Raw genomic sequence first — 20,463 nt, 5'->3', positions numbered from 1 at the left:
CAAAGGAAAAGGTGCAAAGGTACATCAAAGTAGCAATTGCCCCTAAAATTGCAAAGCTACATTAAAGGGATGGAAAAGTTGGAAATTCATTTTGCCACCAACAAAGGCCAACCCTACTAAATGGATATGCTTAAAATCTGCCAAAATCTCCAATACGACATTAGTAATAGTTATTTGAATGATTGATTTTCTTCCAACTTACTAATGGTTTTTATACTCGCATCATAAACTATGAGCCCATTAGAGTTCATAACATTGAATGTGAAAACCTATTCCATAATCACAACTATTCCATCTTACATGCCATGTAGCATTGATTTTAATCCAAATCCAAATTATATATATATATATATATATATATATATATATATATATATAACCAAAATTCACACATTTAAACCAAAATTCCCACATTAAACCAAAAATACATTTTACTTTTAAATGTGTGAAAGAGAAATTATCTTCGTAATTACTTTCTTTGTAATATTTGTTTTCATAAATTCAAGTTTGATTGAAATGTGTTTGAAATTTTTAATGATTAAAAACTAAGAAAAGTTGTAGACTTATTAGTGCTCACATGGTAAATGATATGCTTAACCCTATGTTTATGTAATCTCAAAATCACAAGGCTTAACGGTACATGACCTTTGAATAATATATTAAAAATTACAAGCAGTGATTAATTAATTAATTAAAGAACACTTAACCCTATGTTTATGTAATCTCAAAATCACAAGGCTTAACGGTACATGACCTTTGAATAATATATTAAAAATTACAAGCAGTAATTAATTAATTAAAGAACAAAGTGTGTTTTATTGTAATCTCAAAATCACAAGTCTTAATTGTACATGACCTTTGAATAATATATTAAGAATTACAAGCAGTAAATAAATAATTAATTAATTGAAGAACAAAGTGTGTTTTATTGTCTCAATAAAACATAAATTTATTTATTTTGTATTTCGTTTGTTGCCGAAGTTAGCTGCAAGCCAATTGTTCGACATTGATTAAAAAATGATTATGGGCCTAAGCGACGACCGATAATAACAAAGCGTGTTTTATTGTGTCAATAAAACATAGATTTATTAATTTTGTGCTTCGTTTGTTGCTGAAGTTAAAGTCACTTGCTAATGCTGGGGTATTTTAAGTTTTATGTTTATCACTTGAAGCAAAATTGGGAATGCTACATTTAATAGTAATATTTTTTCAAGTTCAAGATTAAGGTGGTCTAGTGCAAAATCTAATCCTTGTCGTTGTCACGTGTTCAAATATGGTTGCAGGTAAAAAAAATGAAAATGAGGTTCATCATAAGAACATCTTTTATAGGCTTGGACATTTAATCGAAAAAATATGAGAAAAATCATATGAGATAATATGAACAAGGAGCCACTGTTGTGGCGCTAGTCCCTGCCGGTTAACAGAACAGTTTGGTGAGTTATTATTATGAGATTTAATTTGTGTTTAATTTGCATTATCATCAGAGTTGGTTTGCATTACTAGTGTGTTGTAGGCATGCTTACTTGTATTAAGATTTAGTGAATTGGATAGCGAATTGTTGTATGGACTTTTTGACTTTATGCAAAGAGTGAAATATAATGAACTTTGCATTTGTTAAGTAAGAATTGTGATAAATGTAAGATTAGTTTTAGATGTAATTTTCCAATGTGTCATGATTTAAAAAATGTTTAGATTAATAATTAAAATGTAATAAAATTTAAGAGTGAATCATGGAAAACTTGACGGAAAAAAACTATAAAAGGTAATAATAATGCATTATAATGTATGAAGAATTAGAGAGTGTTAAAGTAAGTTATGTATTTTAATAAGCACGGGGTATAAAATATATTTAAATGCATAATAATGAATTCACGGTGCATAAAAGATAGAATTTTGTTATTTTTTTACATTTGAATATTATGGAAATATTCATAAAATGATAATGAGCAAATAAACATTATTATGAATATAAATTTGTTAATTAAATTCGTGGTGGAGAGTGTTCAATATTTAGATAAATCATTCTCGAAAGTCAAAGAAGAACTTAAGTATTTAAAAATTATGGAGTCTTGAACCCATGATTAAAAGATTAGATATCTAGTAACATGTTTGGACATAAGTGATACCATTCAGGTTAATGTCAATGATTGGGGAATTATTCCATGGTCAAAAGAACAAAAGATATATTTATTTAAAAATATTGTTTATCATAACTTTAGTGTGAACTTTAAATTTGTCCAATTACTAATTAGCAAAGAAAATAAACCCTGCATCTAATTTCTAATTAGTAATTTGTTGCATTTAATTAATAATTTGTTGTGATGCAAAAGGACATGACTTTTGGTCTTTTTTATAGTTTTGGGTTAGTAAATATAGGATCTAAGTACAATAGCAAAGTAATTTTGATAAGTTTATTTTATAAATTAAAAACTAAAATAAACAGATTAAAATTAAAAAAAAATATTTAAACTTTACGAGTTGAAATGTAAATTGATCATGATCTGCAAGAAAAAATTCATTATCTTTTGGTGTTGTATACTCTTGTTTTCTGCAATATCTGTGTTCCATTTAACTAAGTTAGTTTTTTATTGAAATTTTTTCGAAGTATGATGAAAAGACTTACGTCACAGATAAACAGATGCCATTAAACATAGTTGTTTTTCTATTTTTGTGATTATCTTAATTAGGGAGTATAGTTTAATATAATTCATTTATTTGGCATAACATAAGCATAGGAGGTATGATGACATATAGAATGACGAAAAATGCGATAATTGAAAATAATAAAAGAATGGAGATTGACTATACCACTTCAAATTACTCTATTTATTAGTTAGAAATAATGTTTTGACAACTAGATTTTTTAAAACTTATTATGTTATTAAACTTTATACCTGGTGACAAGAAAGGCTTACCTTGGCATAAGCTAATTATTGCAGGTTAATACAACTGGGAGAAATGATATTACATGTTATAAATTATGAAAATCATATTCAATTAACACTGTTTTAAAAAATACATAAAAGTTCATTTCAATGTGGGAATCTTTTTATTCAAGGAATTTTATTTCTTTGTGATTGGAAGTGTAATCTTTCCATTATGAATACTGAATAATAAAAATATTATAGGAAATTTATACTTAGTTAAAACTATAAATAATTTAATACTTATAATTAAATATGAATGGATAACCAGTATTTAATATTATATGGGTAATTTAAATCATAAAATGCATTATTTATTTAAACATCAAAGATAGAGTGTGATATTATAATTAAATAAAAACAAATAATAATAATATTTTTATATTGGATCAAAGATTTTTAATTTAATTATAATTGACATGTTTATCATGATTAATAATAGTAAAAAGTGTTTAATCACAATTAACATGGTTGTGATGCTAATGCATGGCCATCTCGCTAATCCATGGTCAAAATGGTCAATCATCATTAAAATGGTGAATGATGGTAAAGCGTGTGCAATGTAGTTAACAAATATTAAAAATAAACAAACCCAACTATTAAATAAATGAGTTCAAGTAACTAAATATAGTAGATAGAAAATGGTGAATGATGGTAAAGCATGACCAACATGGCTATCAAATATTAGAAACAAACAAACCCAAATATTAGATAAATGATTTCAAGTAACTAAATATAGTAGATAGTAATTTATATTTATGAAACTTGTTCAAATTGAATTATAACATTGATTTTCTACATAAAATCAAATATATAACACATAAAGAGCCTAATTTATTAAACATTAACATAATGAATCAAGAGCCATAGAGACAAAATAAAAACTGCCAATGCCAATTTTTATCAACTAATAATTAATGCAACATTCCACTAGATGAATGTTCAGATACAAGATGATCATTTAAGAACATAGGATTTGTGCTGTAACATTTTGTCATTCTGTCAATACAATGTCATTTTGACAGCAATGACAACACTTCATTCCAACTCTGCATGTTTCAAAAATTTCAGTTGAAGGGGATCCCATGGAATTTGCAGAAATTTATGTTTCTTTATACCAGCTTAGCTGCTGAATTTTAACAAGATGATTTCCAGACTTTCCTAGAATGGCTGCAACTGTGCGTTCAGATGTTACAACTTCAACTGTAGTTTTTGTGATAAGTTGACCAGCGGCTGTCACACTGCCAAAGGTGATATACAATGCCAAGGACATTAGTACAGAAATAGTGATCAACAAAACCAACATGATAGCAGCAATTGACAAAATTTTGCAAATGTTGTGTACCTTTCAAATCTGGCAGAAGTCCATTGACGAAGAATTGGGACCTCAAACTCAGAGAAATTGCCAATACTGTTTATATTGCGATTTGACTGAATTTTGAAACAAAGCATATAGTTAGTACTACAGGGGTTGGTGTTTGCAGACAGATTTATGGTTAATTATCTTAAATAGAAATTTAATTGCAGCAAGGAATCTGCTTTTGTTCTAAGAAATCAAAATCAAAAAGTAGCAACAAAGGGACAGTAGACGAATTGTTGGCAAATGTTGGAAAATGTCGGAGGGAGATCAAGAACTGCATACAAAATTCCTTCCAGACTTGTCTGGTAAATGTTGTATGTACATCAAACATAACACGACACTTGTTTGGACATTATTCTGGTGTACTGATCTTCATGTGATGTGGTTTTATGGTTTCTTTTAATGCTCTAGATGTTTTAAGTTAACAAACTAATCTAATTGTAGAAAGAAAAGGGAAATACTGATTCACCTCCCTCTCAGTATTTCCCCTTTGTCTCTTATTCTATAAAAGAGAATTGTGGCACTTCAATGTCATGTTAGACAGATAGAGTTTTGAGCTTGTTGCTTTGTACATCATTTCTTTCAAGATATCAAAAGTAATGTGATTCAGAGCTGCAAATTCTACTTGTTGTCCAAATTTTTCTGAATTATATGTTTGTAGATCTAGCATTCCCATAACACGGTATTCAATAGAAACGTGTAGTGCATATTCAAGGGTAACTGTCTTTCATATTAGTTATAACTTACAGATTATCCTCAGAGAAAGTTCCTGCCGTCAATTATCCGTATGAATAATAGTTTGTCATGATTTTGTTTAATGACTTGATTTTGAGACACGAAAGAACTCTGCATATGAGATCACTTATATAATCGGCTCTAATTTCACTGTTTAACGTGTTGCTCAGTTATATTTGGGAGTTGTGTTTTTGACACTATTGCTTTACATGTTACAAGTCAAATGAATTCATGGTCATAAGCTAATATACAAGTCAGTAATGTTGGAAAATAATTCAAATCAAATTGGATGAGTAGATGGTGTTGACATCCCAATACAACAAAGCAACTGATTGCGTTGATTAAGCTTGTTGAATGTTTTCTTTCAATGCAATGGCCATTAGTTCATTTTATTGCCATCAATGTTCTCATAGAGGTTCCACTTCAAAATCTTGGCCACGACTTGAATAGAGAACATGACAGTAAATGTCCAATATCCTCCAGAAGAATGCAGCAACAGCTGGATTAACCAAGAAGAAGAGGCCTACAAAAACCACAAAAAAACTGCAGATCAAGTTTGATTTCAATCTTCCAAGACAAATGAGGTCACTGTGGGGGCTCAAGGTGGCTTTTTTCCAGCCAGTGACCTTATGTGTCCACTGGAACCGAAAAATTATCTTACATGCCAAAAAACAATACAAGTAGTCATTAACCTCTGCAGCAGTAGAAAAATGAAATGTATCCACGTTATGCTTCGTTTTTATTTATATTTTAAGATGGCAAACCTTAGGACTCAAACGGAACTCGACGCTTAACAGGCACCCACATTCTCACTGATTTGGGAAGGGTGATCCTGCTTCAAATATTGACAAAATGTGGTTGGTTTAAATGTCCCTTGTAGTTTTACTATCACTTTTCAAATTTCATACTTCATGCTTTGACAATTTAATGCAAAACTCGGTTTTGAAAATATTAGTAGACTCGTCTTAACAATATAATTGACGGTGCCGTACAGTAAGAGTTTGACAGGGGCTCAGGAAAAGCTGGGGGAGAACTCCGCAGCTAAAAAATACACTAAAGTTGATGAAAAAATATATTTCCACTAATATGAAAGATTAAAATAAACATGTAATGCAAATTTTAACTCATAAATCGTTTCGACCTAGACAAATAAAAGTACATACAACGAAACACCATAGATTCTGTACAGATGAAATGTTTGCAGTTGGAAATCCATCAGAAAAAAATAAAAACAAGAGTTCATCGTTTTATGGATGTGCGGCAGAATCTGACTCGCGAGACTTAGGAATTCGATTCGTCAAGTCGTGTTTGACTTGAGACATTGAGTCAAACCCACAAGTACGACACAAGAACAAGCCAGACTCGGAATCGAGAGGAATTTTCCTGGTTTCCTCGCAGAACAGAGGCAGGCTGAGGATTCGAAGTCCACTTGGAGGAATCCACCAACAGTCGTTCTAAATGCTTCAACTTTTCACTTTCACCCAACAGATGATCAGTCATCAATTCTCCTGGACTGCTAGGATTCTCATACACAATTCTACAAGAGTTCCAACCGATAGAAACAAGACTCTACAACTCTACAAGAACTGCTGAGCTTACGAGCTGAATCAAAACTTCCACAAAATGTCCTGTGAAATCAGTAAGACTCGGTTTTAGCTAATAATTTTGCCGATTACTGCATCTTTCGGAATGTACGCTCGCTGATTTGCTAGCAAAATTAGTTCAGGGAAAACAATAGAAGTAGCTAAGATTTAAAATGACCATTGATTCCAATTAAGATATCCGGTAACCGTAACATTAAGGCATTATATTGACAAAATTGCAAGATTTCTACTACTTTTTCGGAAAGAGACAAAATGCAAATAAGATTTAAAATAACCAGATTTAAGAAAAAAAAGCAAAGTTCGAGGCATTGTCTTGACATTAACCGCGATTCGGCAATTAATGCCTCAAGATCATATATATATATATATGGAAGCAAATCGATTCGAAAAGAAAAAAACCATTAAGCCTGCCCAAAATTGGGGAATTCTTTGAGTGATTAAATACCTTTGAGCAATTGTGACTTATCCCTGAGATCTGCACTGTAATATACTGCACGACCCGATTGCAATGCCTGGCCCAGGGTTCCATTCTCCTCGGCCTCGTCCAATACAATTTCGGGGGCCAAATCGGCAATTCTTACAGTCCAGAGATCGGATTGGATGAGCTTCACTACCAAATGGCGAGCTGCGAAACCCCGGCCACCTGTAACCACGCATCAGGCGCGGTCCATTTCCTCGCATTGTCCTTCAATTTGCTCCTCCGTCGCCATTGAAGCCTTTTGAAGCCGAATTGGCTGCCACTGAATGGCTCTGAAGGAGATTCAATGTTAAATAAGTTGGAGAATCTAAGGAAATTGCATGAACGTTCCAAGTGCTCTTTGTTTTCGTTTTCTTGTCGTGTGTATGTCTAAAATGTCCTGAGGTTGTTAGAGGGGTTATGGTTGGTAAAAGTGTTAAATGGCTGCATGGTTTTGTAAAAGCGAGGTTGGTGTGTTGCCGAACTTACCAAAGCCACACCGAGCAGGCAGCAACTCCACCGCAGACGAAAAATCGCACAGACTGCAGAGCTAAACAAGCAAGTAACAATACCCGAGCAGGCAGGAACTCCACCGCAGACGAAAAATCGCACAGACTGCAGAGCTAAACAAGCAAGTAACAATACCAACCCAAAGGCCGCGAAGACAGTAAAACCCAAAGGCCGCGAAGACAGTAAAACCCAAGCCGAACTTTCCAGCATCTCGAGGAGGAACAGCTGGCCGCCGATCAGACCACCACAGCGCATGCCGACCACAGCTAAGACAAACCCTCAGTATTCAACCAGAATGCCATTAACTTATAATGCTCAAATAACCATGGACTCTTGCATGCAGGTAAGAGAAACCCTCAGTATTTAACCAGAAGACAAACCCTCAGTATTCAACCAGAATGCCATTAACTTATAATTCTCAAATAACCATGGACTCTTGCATGCAGGTAAGAGAAACCCTCAGTATACCCTCAGTATTTAACCAGAATGCCATACAGTAGCCAAACTTACTAAAGCCACACCGAGCAGGCAGGAACTCCACCGCAGACGAAAAATCGCACAGACTGCACAGCTAAACAAGCAAGTAACAATACCCGAGCAGGCAGGAACTCCACCGTAGACGAAAAATCGCACAGACTGCAGATCTAAACAAGCAAGTAAAATACCAACCCAAATGCCGCGAAGACAGTAAAACCCAAGCCGAACTTTCCAACATCTCGAGGAGGGACAGCTGGCCGCCGATCAGACCACCATAGCGCATGCCGACCACGTGCCCTTCACCTGTGCCACGTGCCCTTCACCTCGAACGATGTGAAGCGCGTAATAAGACCCCAAATCCTTTCCACCCTCAAAACCTTGGTTCGACTTAGGTTATATCGCAAATATAATCAAAAATCGCGTCGGTCAACCCAAAGTCAGCGATCTATCGATCGCATATAGTCCCCGGCAGGGACTAATAAGATCAAGCTGCTGAAAGGTATTTTATCATATGCACAACTCGGTACACACATGCAGTAGGGTAAAATGATGTTATGTTGTGCAAGAAAATTCATATGCTCCCAAATCTGTACAAAATGTTAAAAGACAAGCTGGGGAGAGTCAAACAAGTCGGGTACCTTATCCAACTAAACCATAGTTTCTACAATTTGGCATTAATATATTGCATACCTTTCCTCTCATATTCCATGAACCTTCTCTTGGATTTTCTTCATAAGCCTTGTACATTATCTGCAATGAAACAAACGATACAGAATCCACAAAAAGCATTCAATAAATATGTTAGAAATAGATAATGCTCAAATATATGATCACAGGTACCTTTGGTGGAGGTAAGACCCTCCCGGGGACTTCTGTCATCAACGTGTTGATTTGAATACCAAATTCGGCAGCATCTTTGGCAGTTGAATCTCTCAATTGTCCTCCAATCTAAAACACATACACACAAGTATATTGATTCACTCTCTTGGTGTTGACTTTTGAAGATAAAACGAAAAAGGTAACGTTATTTCTGCTTAATACTAAAATGCAAGAACGTATGAAACAACATTGCCACGGATGAACGATCTATGGACTTACCACTTTAGTTCTCTCCCTTCGGTCTTGGGGATGTAAACAAGTCAGATTTAATAAACCACTTCGTTGTTGTTCGGTTAGAACTTTGATATAAGGCTGATCCATTTGAATCCGACAAAGCTGCATCCGATAATTTTATAAATGACATGATGATGCCATAATAGAATAACTCAATAATTCTAGAACAACCACATCACAATATTTCATAAATACGATAAGAGTTTACCTCGATGGGAATATATTTCTTTTTCTCTTTATTACCGGCTTCGATCGCCGGAAAGCCCCGCAATCGGAGAGTCGGCTTGTACTGTTGTTGGAAATAGTCAACAATAAAGAGTTGCACTCCATTGCTATCAAAACTGTTCAAATAAAACAATGCATGTGCTTTGAATTCCTAATAGGAAGAGACAAAAATCTGAGCAATATCTAGAAAGCCAAATAAAAACAATAAATTTCAGGAAGCCCCTTAAACCTAAGAATTAGCACACCTTAAAACCTCCAAAGGCCTATCAGTCAAACCTTTAATTCGATAACTATGCCTGATATGAATAGTTTCGAGACGAAGACCTTTAAGCAACCTTTTCAACTGCCGCACAAACAAAAATTATATAAAAGCTACAAGTCACTTGGTCATATTTATGTTCCAGTTAGCAAAAGGAAAGGAAATCCCCAACTAGAAAAAGAAATCATGTCCTTGCAACCAAAACAGCGTGAAGAAGAACGCAAACAAACTCCTCATACCCTGGATCGCATCCCGTCACCGACGGAGTCATTTCTAGAAAATTCGCGGTCCAACTCCCGCACGTCTTTTCAAAAGGCCTCACTAATAAAGCTTGGTAACTCGACAGAATCATAGAAGGGCGCCGCAACAATGTCTACGGCACAAAATTATTATCTCTTACAACTGTGTATATCAAAATTCAAGAAGATTTAAGAATTTTTCTCAAGCTCGTTATCAGAACAACACCGTACCTATATTTAAAGTGAGAAGATTATCTTGCGCAGGCCGAATAGATTGATAAAACCCCCGATAGGCCACCAAACCCCCCTGAAGCTTCTCAACGCCAAAGTGTTTCCCAAAGAACGATCTCCCTTTTTCAACGAAACTGCCAATGCAAACATTAAATATTGTAAGCATTTATAGAGCATATTTTATGGCAAATCCAAAAAGCAAAAAGAGCCACAATGTTATCATTTATTTGGTAAATTGCAGGCTTACACTCTCAGAGCTGCTTGATGAAGCACCACATCCATAACCTGCAATGCTTCTTGCGGAAGCGACATAACCATGGACTCTTGCATGCAGGTAACATAAACCCTCATTATTTAACCAGAATGCCATACAGTAGCCGAACTTACCAAAGCCACACCGAGCAGGCAGGAACTCCACCGCAGACGACTTCAGAGCTAAACAAGCAAGTAACAATACCCGAGCAGGCAGGAACTCCACCGCAGACGAAAAATCGCACAGACTGCAGAGCTAAACAAGCAAGTAACAATACCAACCCAAATGCCGCGAAGACAGTAAAACCCAAGCCGAACTTTCCAGCATCTCGAGGAGGGACACCTAGCCGCCGATCAGACCACCACAGCGCATGCAACCACGTGCCCTTCACGCGCGCCTCGTGCCATTCACCTCGAACGATGCGAAGCGCGTAATAAGACCCCCAATCCTTTCCGCCCCCTAAAACTTGGTTCAACGTAGGATATATGGCAAATATATCCAAAAATCGCGTCGATCAACCCAAAGTCAGCGATCTATCGATCGCTTATAGTCCCACCAGGGACTAATAACGATAAAGTAAGAGACTGTTTTTCAAAGGGATTAAAAAATGAATAAGTTTTTAACCACTCTCTATTATTGCAATGAATGATAATTAATAATCAAAGGCGGACTTTAGTCAGTATCACAAATACATCAATAACATCATTTTACTTGTCATGAAAATATGTTAGTCATCATTTTTATTGCTTTATAAATGAGCAATAATCAATAAATGCTTATTGATACTAATCTATGAAAAAATTAGGATACTTTATGATATATATTATATTATATTGTTAATATTAAACAATTATAAAAGTTAACTAAATTATGATTTGTTATTATTATTATTATTAAAAAATTAACATGAGTTAAATATATATATATACATTTTTTAATTTTATCATAGAGATTTTTAATTTGTAAGTTTCATATAGGTCAATATCATGGCTTATCAATACATGTCCAAAAAAATCAAACTTCATTTCATATGGCACTTGTTTGTATGCCATTGTTTTGACTAATCAATTTAATTAAAAAAAGTGAAATGAGTGTAATTTTTAGGATAAATCTCAACCTTTGATTTATGAATACTATTGCAAATATTTTGTGGAGGTTAAATCTCTACCATAGACCTAATAATTATTGATAATTAAATTAAAATTTTGGAAACCCTATTCCAAAATCTCCAATCAACATAATAAACAATTTTTTCAACCTTTGATTCGTGAATACTATTACAAATATTTTGGAATATTTTGTGGAGGTTAAATCTCTAACATCGACCAAATAATTATTGATAATTAAATTAAAATTTTGGAAATCCTATTCCAAAATAGACACCCCTATCAACATAATAAACAATTTTATACACCTATTTAATCATCAACTATTTGATTTTAGGGAATAAAAGGAAAACTTTCCGATAAAGAGCCTAGAATGAACCTTTTTAAACATTGATTATTTTTTAAGCTATTCGATATTCATTTACTTTTGAATGAGTGAAAAACCTCATGATGGAGAGCCTATAATGAGCCATGTTAATTACTTTAGTATCTTTTTAAGTTCTTCCATATTCATCTACTACAATGACAAAAACAACTAAAACAAGACTATATTTAATGAAAATGACCTAAAATACAAAATCTTGAAAGATTACTAAAAATGAGATTCATTAAGTAAAAATGACTTAAATAAAAAATCTTCAAACATTACTGAAACTTAGGTTTATTAAATAAAAATGACTACAAAGATAAAAATAATTAAAACAAAGTTGTATTTAATAAAAATGACTTAAAATACAACATCTTCAAAAATTACTAAACATGAAATTAATTAAATAAAAATGAATTAAAATACAAAATCTTCGAACGTTAATGAAACTTAGATTGATTAAATAAAATTGACTTAAATCACATCATCTTCATAGGTAACTAAAACAATGATTTATCTCATGGGCAGGACCCAAAATACAAAACCTTTAATTACTATAGGTTTTTTTGTCATCTCAACCATCGAGACTTGGAGTTATATACTATGTTTTCTTTGTCATCTTAGCTGTATATATAGTTGGATTTGCAAAACAATGTTTAGTTTTTAATGTTATTTATAATGTAAGTTATAATATTTGATTTTCCGAAATATCCACTTAACAATTATACCATCATTAACTTATGCAACTAACCATCCATAATGGAAGCGTTCCCCATTACTTACCAAGCGAATGAGGAAATTAGAGTTTGAATTAGACAAGAATATAATAGTTAAAGAGTAGAAATCAATCTCGACTCATAGCAGGATGTGCAAGTGATTGGCGTAATTCACTTTCACCTTTGAAAACTACATGAACACTGGGTATCCACCAACCACCAGGGAAACAACCTCTCTTTGCCAACAAATACCAAAAGACATTTACCTGCATATCCATCATTCGAACTCCTTCCATGATTAAAGTATTAGAACTCGTAAATTCTCAAGCCTCACTGATTGAATTACCCATAAAACACAATAAATATCCCCTCCCTATAACCATCAAAGTGCCTCGAACAAGAATGAGAGTAAAAGGAGATATTTCCGACCATAGATGACACCACATGCAATAAGTGAATGGTTGCATGGCTTACCCGTCCACCACCGACTAGCTCAACCATGATGATAGGTCCATGGCACCAATTTAAATAAGAAATTCTGCTAATATATGAGGGGACAGGGGACTTGACAAGGGATATGTTAGATACCCTCATAAAAAACTTCCCTTGGTGCACATATTCAACTATCTTAAAATTACAAGGAAGAATTCATGGACATAAAACTTCATGGTATAACTTTCCATCCAAACAAGCCATTTATAACAAATTGTCCTGCTTCAAGGAGACAAGCTTGGTTAGCTTGTGCATCTACTCCTTATTTTGACTTCTTAAGATATGGTTGTAACATACCCCTAAGCCTAATTTGAGAATTACCTACTAGGCTTCCATTCCTTAAATTTGCTTGGATTAAAGTTAAGATTCAACAATCGTCACAAGCATAATTATTCCATCATTACATGAACAATTATTATTCCTGCAACTATACTCATAATCTTAACTATTGAACAACATTAAAAGTAATGAACCATACTCCCCTAGGCACAATACTACATACTTCTATGATATGGACTTTTAGATTCATTTATAAGACTTATATGTTTGATCAACCCTTAGGCATAAACTACAACTTGGAGAAAATAATTAATCATGACATGCAACCAATAAACTTCTTCAATGACTCCACAGGTAGTAATGGAACATTATCTTGCATCTACTGTAGCTAGCATGGCCATGAATCATAATTATAATACTACATGCATAGTCAAAAATGTTATTGACATAACTCTTACACAACATGCATAAATATCTAAACTAGCCTCATGGGATACAATTCTTATGACGCATAATGTATGGCATAGCTAACCGGTACCATAGACTATACAATTTGAAGTATTATGCCATAGATGTTCTGCATGCACCAATGTATCATGCATAAATATTCGCCAACTTAAAATAGAGATATCACATAAGGTTAGAGGCGTACTATGTTCCTTCACTAAATTTAATGGTGATCAAATCTAGATTCAATAGATATCTCACACATCCGTATATGATCATCTCATAAACAAAGTTAGTACAAGCACTTCTACTTCTGCATAGTGGTCACATGCAGATTCTACCACGAGTAAGATAGCTCTTTGGCCCAAGTATTAACAACTATCTACTATGCTTCCACCACTAACTCTACACTTGGATGCAATAAGAGTCACATGCATAAGAATTCAATCATTCTCATAAATACAAACATCTATATATTTGAGCTGAACGATTCTACAACATAAAAAGTAAGGAGTAAACATATAATATTTCCCATGCAAGTGAATCCAACTAGATTAGAAGAGAGAACACCACTTGGAAAATGGAGCACCACCACCCAACCTAGAACTGACTCTTCCAGTTCACCCCCGAGTTGAGAGTTCTTGCCATGGATCAACTGCCTCTTGTTGATCTCTGCAATGGGTATTTAATACCCTCTTTCATGATATGGTTTCCATTAGCGGCGTCCCGCTTTTATGGATCTTTTTAATCCATTTTCCTAGGCTTTTCTCAGAAAATCTCACCTTTCTCTCCTGCGAGGATTTTCCTCATAAAAGCTTGCCTTTCTCTCCAGCAAATATTTTATGTTTTTCTCAATGAATATTTATCTCCAATCCATCAAGCTTATCTAGAATTGAATCTAGAAGCTTTATCATAAAAGAATTATCCTTTCCCATTCACCAATGGGATTTGGAAAGAATCTCATCTCTTGGTGTCTCGCTTTTCCAAGTGATTAATTATTTTATTTATTTCATAAAGTATCTACTTTTCTTGTTACACATTAAACCTAGATTTTCTCAGCTTAGGTTAACAAAGTTTTACATACAAGGGAGGGGTGTTATATACTCCCCCCCTAAAATTTACACTTTCCTCGGTGTATTACCATATCTTATTATTTCCTCATTCACAGATAACTGACTCTGAATTCATAGGCTCCCATGGCCTTGCTATCTGATGCAACTCTTCCGATAGATATCGGTTATAAGGAGCACACCTCCTTCCATCTCTACCTCTAACATTTGTTTCAATCAATTTTGTGAGAATTTTAAATGCAAAAACTCAACTATGTTTACCACCGTTAATATCATAATTTGATATACAATACTACTATTTGAGTAGTTGCGGCTTATATTTCCTACCATTTATTGTATATGAAGAAATGCATGTTTTCCCCTGCATTCTTTCAAGCCTTTTTGTTCTTATGAACACTTCTTGCAGTTTCCCTACACAAAACAAATCAACTAGCACATTTTCCAAATCAATATGTCCAAGTCATCAAGGTCCAATCCTAAGAAAAGTCAGCAAAGGATATAGACAGAGCATTGGCCTCATATAAGAATTTATTGAGTGGAATAGAATCCACGATTGAAGTACATAAAGTACCTTCTATCGGGTGAGTTGGATAAATAAGGCAATGGGAAGGGGTTCTACAGGAAATCCAAGCATTTATTAGCCCCCTCAAACAAGCATTTGTCATGCGGAATTTACAGGTGACAAAGGATACTCAATATGTGATAGATTTGGTAAGGATGTATACCAAGTTGGTAATGTTGAACAATCAGATAAAGATAAATAAGAACACTCTGATACCAAATTCCTTAGAGTGTCTGTATAGACATGTGGAGGAACAACAAAAGGTGGTCAACATAGCAACATAGTACAATTTGTGGCATTCATATCTTTCCAAGGAGTTACATATAGATGTTTTGAGTTGTCTATTATTAAGCTAGTAGAATAGAATAGTTTCATGTAACATGTATAGTAGAGTAGACACTAGAGTAGATTGGTCTCTCATAGGCATGTGAAAAGACATGGGATAGATGAAAGGTCACCCCCTTTTTTATAAATATGTCTTCATGGCACATTGTAAAGTACTTCGAGCTTTGAAATTGTTTTGGTGCATATTATTTTGAGAACTAAAGGATCTTCCAGTTAGTGCAAGAAGTAATTTACTTTTTCCACTTATGGATTTGATGGAGATCTTGTGTGATGATGCCATGCATATTCTCATCTTAATGCATTGAAAGTTCCAGTGAGCTTTTGGTGTACTATTTATTCATGTGCCTTCATGTGCTATGGGATTTCTCTTAAAACAAATGAATGGTATATGCTATGCTCACCTTGTGCTTATGTTAGTGAATGGTTTTATTGACATTAGCATTGTATCATTGTGTGATTGCATGCTTACTTACTGTTATCACTAAAAAATGACCACCTAGCCATTTCTAACTAGGTGGATCGAAATACACCACGTAAATTTAATTTTACCATAGTAAAATCACTTTCATAGTGGTAAATAATTTAGTAAACCAATTTTATTAAATTATTTTCTAATTTAAATTAAAAAACCCCATGAGAATAATTAGATAAATCAATATTTATTTAATTTTCTCTAGGAATAATTATTAAATCATTATTTAATAATTATTCTTTGTCACATTTGACTAAATCACTTAAGAATATTTAAATAAATCATTATTTATTTAAATTTCCTTATTTTTGTTATTAGAATACTTATTTAATCACTATTTAATAATTATTTTGATTTCAAACAATTCTTATTTTTCGCGAAATAATTAATAAATCATTTTTTTTGTTTTTTTTTTCACAAATTCGGTTGCTATTATAAATCCGAAAAAAAGAGGGAGACTAAGCTCCTGAAATACATGCTGAGGTGCCAAGAAGAGCTAGGGAAGAAGGAGTTACAACTTAAACAAGTTTCCTCCTTAATCCTGCCTTTTGGGCTTCTAAAAACCAAAGACCAAAGGTAAATCCTAACAAATGCAGTAATAAATAACAACATTTACAAAGCATATCAATCTATATTACTGTCACTGGTGTGTCGAGCAGTGGACTCTTCAGGTTTGTCGTCAGCGCCGACTTGCTTCAAGCTTGAAGAACTTGTTGGAGCTGCGTTTTTCTTTTCTGCTGTTCCTTCGGGAAAAAGGAACAACAGAAACCAAAGGTGTTGTTCCTTTAGATCGGCAGAAGAAAAGGAGGAAAGCTCTGGAAGACCTGAGAACATAATGGGAAGGGGAAAAGAGGAGTGTGAATAAATAATATGGGAGGCGTAGAGGATTAAGCAGGGAGGAGTCACGGGAGGGAGACAGCGAGAGCGGAACAGGAGTCATGAAATGAGATAAGCCGACGGGTTTCATGATAGCAAAAGAGGGGAATGTAATTTCTGAAAGAAGGCGGATCATCGGGAAGATAGAGTCTTGGACATGGATCATGAGGATCTTGAACCAGCTCCAAGTGTCAGCGATTTCTGATTTGAGGACTTGGAAAGGACAGAGGAGGTTCGGTGTCATGGCAGATATTGATGAGATTCCTCATTATTGCAACATAGGCTGCCCAGTGCTCTATTGCATGCCCTGTTGGCAAGAAGGTCGACATCCTTGTTGAATGTACGAAGGATGTGACAGAAGGTCAGAGTGATGAAGGACTGGCTCAAATTTTTGCACCTGCTGATGGACTGTTGAAGAAGGACATTGGGTGAATCTCTGTTTTGGGCCATGAGGCCGATAACAACTGCTGAATCTCCAAAGATGAGACTTGTGTCTATATCGAGTTTGCTGAGATGAATGAGGCCTTGGTACAGGGCTAAAGCCTCATCCCTGTTGTTGGAAAGGTTCCCGAGCCCCCATTCATATGAGACCATACAATCTCCATTGGCATTACAAATCACTCCACCTGCTCCAGCAATCCCAGGATTCGATTTTGAGGCACCGTCGAAAAAAAGATAATAAGTGTTGCCATTTTTAAGCCATGTAGAAAATTCTTCCTCCTTAAGACAGATTTTCCAACTGTAATACATTTTTTTTTTCCTACTACTGGTGGTGGCCTTAATTTGATTACTATTATTTATGTTCAGTATATAGCCAATGAAAATCCGCTCTTCCACATTAAGATCGGTGATGTCTATGCTTCTACAGTTTTTGACTGAAATAGTTTCCAAAGCAAGACTCCTTGCTTTTTTGCATAGATTCCTAGTGATTGTGTCCTTGTTCTTGAAAAATTTATGGTTTCTGACGAGCCAGATAGACCATAAAATAGTGAGGGGTAGGGTGTCCCAAACCCTTTTTACTGTGTTGTGTTTTCTTTGTTTCCAAGGGTTATTTTTCCTCCATTGATGAATAGCCTCTCCTACGGGGTCCTGATCACTCCAAGGGATGAGATTGTTATGGGATATACTTCTCCAGCAGACTTTAGCAAAAGGGCAGGCAATAAGAATATGCTGTATAGATTCTTTGTTAGATTGACAGTTAGGACAACGTGAAGGACCAATAATACCCCGCTTCTGAAGGTTTAGCAGTAGTGAGTATTTTCCCTTTCAGAAGGGTCCACATAAAGAATTTAATTTTGGGCAGAGCTTCAGATTTCCAAACCATTTTCCAAGTGGACATGGGGTGATGGCTGTTGCAAATGTACTGGTGAGCAAATTGAATAGTATACTTTGAGCCTGATAGGTCCCAGCGAAAGCCATCAGGTTCATTCTTTTTAATTGGAGCTATACCGTGCAAATGGTATTGAAGAGCTTGAAGACTGGCCATGAGATGAACAGGAATGGTTGGGAATGTCCATCCTGACCATAAATTGGAGTGGTTGTCCCACAGAGAGATCTGGTCTAGGTGGTGAATTCCTATACTATTAAAATAAGTGAGAATGGGAATGACTCCAACATGGTTGTTTAATGGTTGCCTGCCCATTATTTTGTCTGATCCAATATTGATATTAGCACCTCCTTTGGGAACTTTGGAGATATTTTGGATCATGAGAGGAATTGCTTTTCTACATAGACGCCAAATTTTGGAAGAGTCTCTGATAGGGATATCTTGATCAAGGAGCCGTTGCCTTGGGAAATTTATGTATTTGACCTCCAACACTTGTTTCCACCAAGCCGAGAGACCAGTGATAAGCCTCCAAACAACCTTGCCTCCAAAGGCAAGGTTAAGAAATATGGGGGATCTAATCCCAAGACCACCTTTGTCTTGAGATTGGATGACCTGCTTCCAACTAACTAAATTGAATTTCTTTTTGTCATTTTTCCCTCCTTTCCAGAGGAATTGGCGAAGGATGACTTCCATTTTGTAGTGGAAAGAGGCTGGAGCTTGAAGAAGAGAAAATTGATATAGAGGTAGGAAGGAGATACCTGATTTGAGAAGGATGAGGTGGCCAGCTGGGTGGAGCCAGATGGAACCCCAACGTTGCACCTTTCTCTTCATCTTGTCAATAACTGTGTCCCAAACTTTAGTCTTCAAGGGACCTATACTTATTGGCAGGCCCAGGTAAGTGAAATGTGACCATTCATAATTGCAAGAGACCCCAAGGATAGTGGCTATGCTATGCAGAACTTGTGCTGAAGTGTTCCATCCATAAATACAACTTTTCCGCTGATTGACTTGACCACCCGAATACCTCATGTATTTGTCCAGTAGAAACTTAAATCACCGAGCTATTATCGTGGATGCTCCTCCAAGTAAAAGGGTGTCATTGACGATTTGAAAGTGGTTAATGTTCTTTATACCATTCCCAAATTTTATTCCAGTGATGAGACCAACTCTCCGCTTGAAGTCCAGTGCTTTGCTAAAGGATTCAACCATCAGAATGAAGAGGTAAGTGAAAGAGGGCAACCTCGCCTAAGACCCCGGGAAGATTGAAAAGTAGTTCCAGGTCATCCATTAACAAGAGGAGAGATCCAGGGCCCGGAGTTGCAAGCTTTGATGAGATTTAAAAAGGCTGCATCAAATCCCATCTTTTTTAAAACAACTAAAAGATAGGTGTGCCTTAATCTATCAAAGGCATTGGCTAAATCAAGTTTAAGGACAAATCCTTTCTCATTCCTAATTTGGCTAGAATGAACAACTTCTTGGACGAGGAGGATAGAGTCTGTAATTTGTCTATTGGCCAAAAAATCCCCTTGGTTTTTAGAAATGAGAGAAGGGAGAAAGGATTTGAGGCTAGAAGCAAGAATTTTTGTTAGAATCTTGTAGGACTAGTTACAAAGGGAGATGGGATAGAATCGACTAAAGGAAGAAGGTCGATTTTCTTTGGGAATGAGGGCTAAATGTGTGGCATTGGTGTAACCACTGATTTTGTCTTTCTGCTGGACCCATTTGAGAATTTTAATTAGATCTCTTTTTATAATTACCCAAAAGGCGCGATAAAAGCAAATGGGGAAGCCATCAGGTCCTGGTGCTTTATCCGGCTGGAGAGCCCATATGGTTTTTCTAACCTCCTCCTCATCAATTTCCTTATTCAAGGTATCATTCATTTCCTTGCTGATGCTTTTGGGAAGGAATTGTAGCAGGTCATCGTAATCCTCTTCATCTGTTGTTTCAGTTAGAAGGTCCCGATAGTGGTTGGTAGCAGCCTGTCTGATGGCTTCTTGGGTGGTTTGAAGGTTACCTT

Source organism: Pinus tabuliformis, chromosome 2_1 (assembly GCF_031772625.1).
Source record: "Pinus tabuliformis cultivar Carrire ecotype Pingquan chromosome 2_1, CPIR1, whole genome shotgun sequence".
NCBI lineage: Eukaryota > Viridiplantae > Streptophyta > Pinopsida > Pinales > Pinaceae > Pinus > Pinus tabuliformis.
This window is presented reverse-complemented; position numbering follows the sequence as displayed.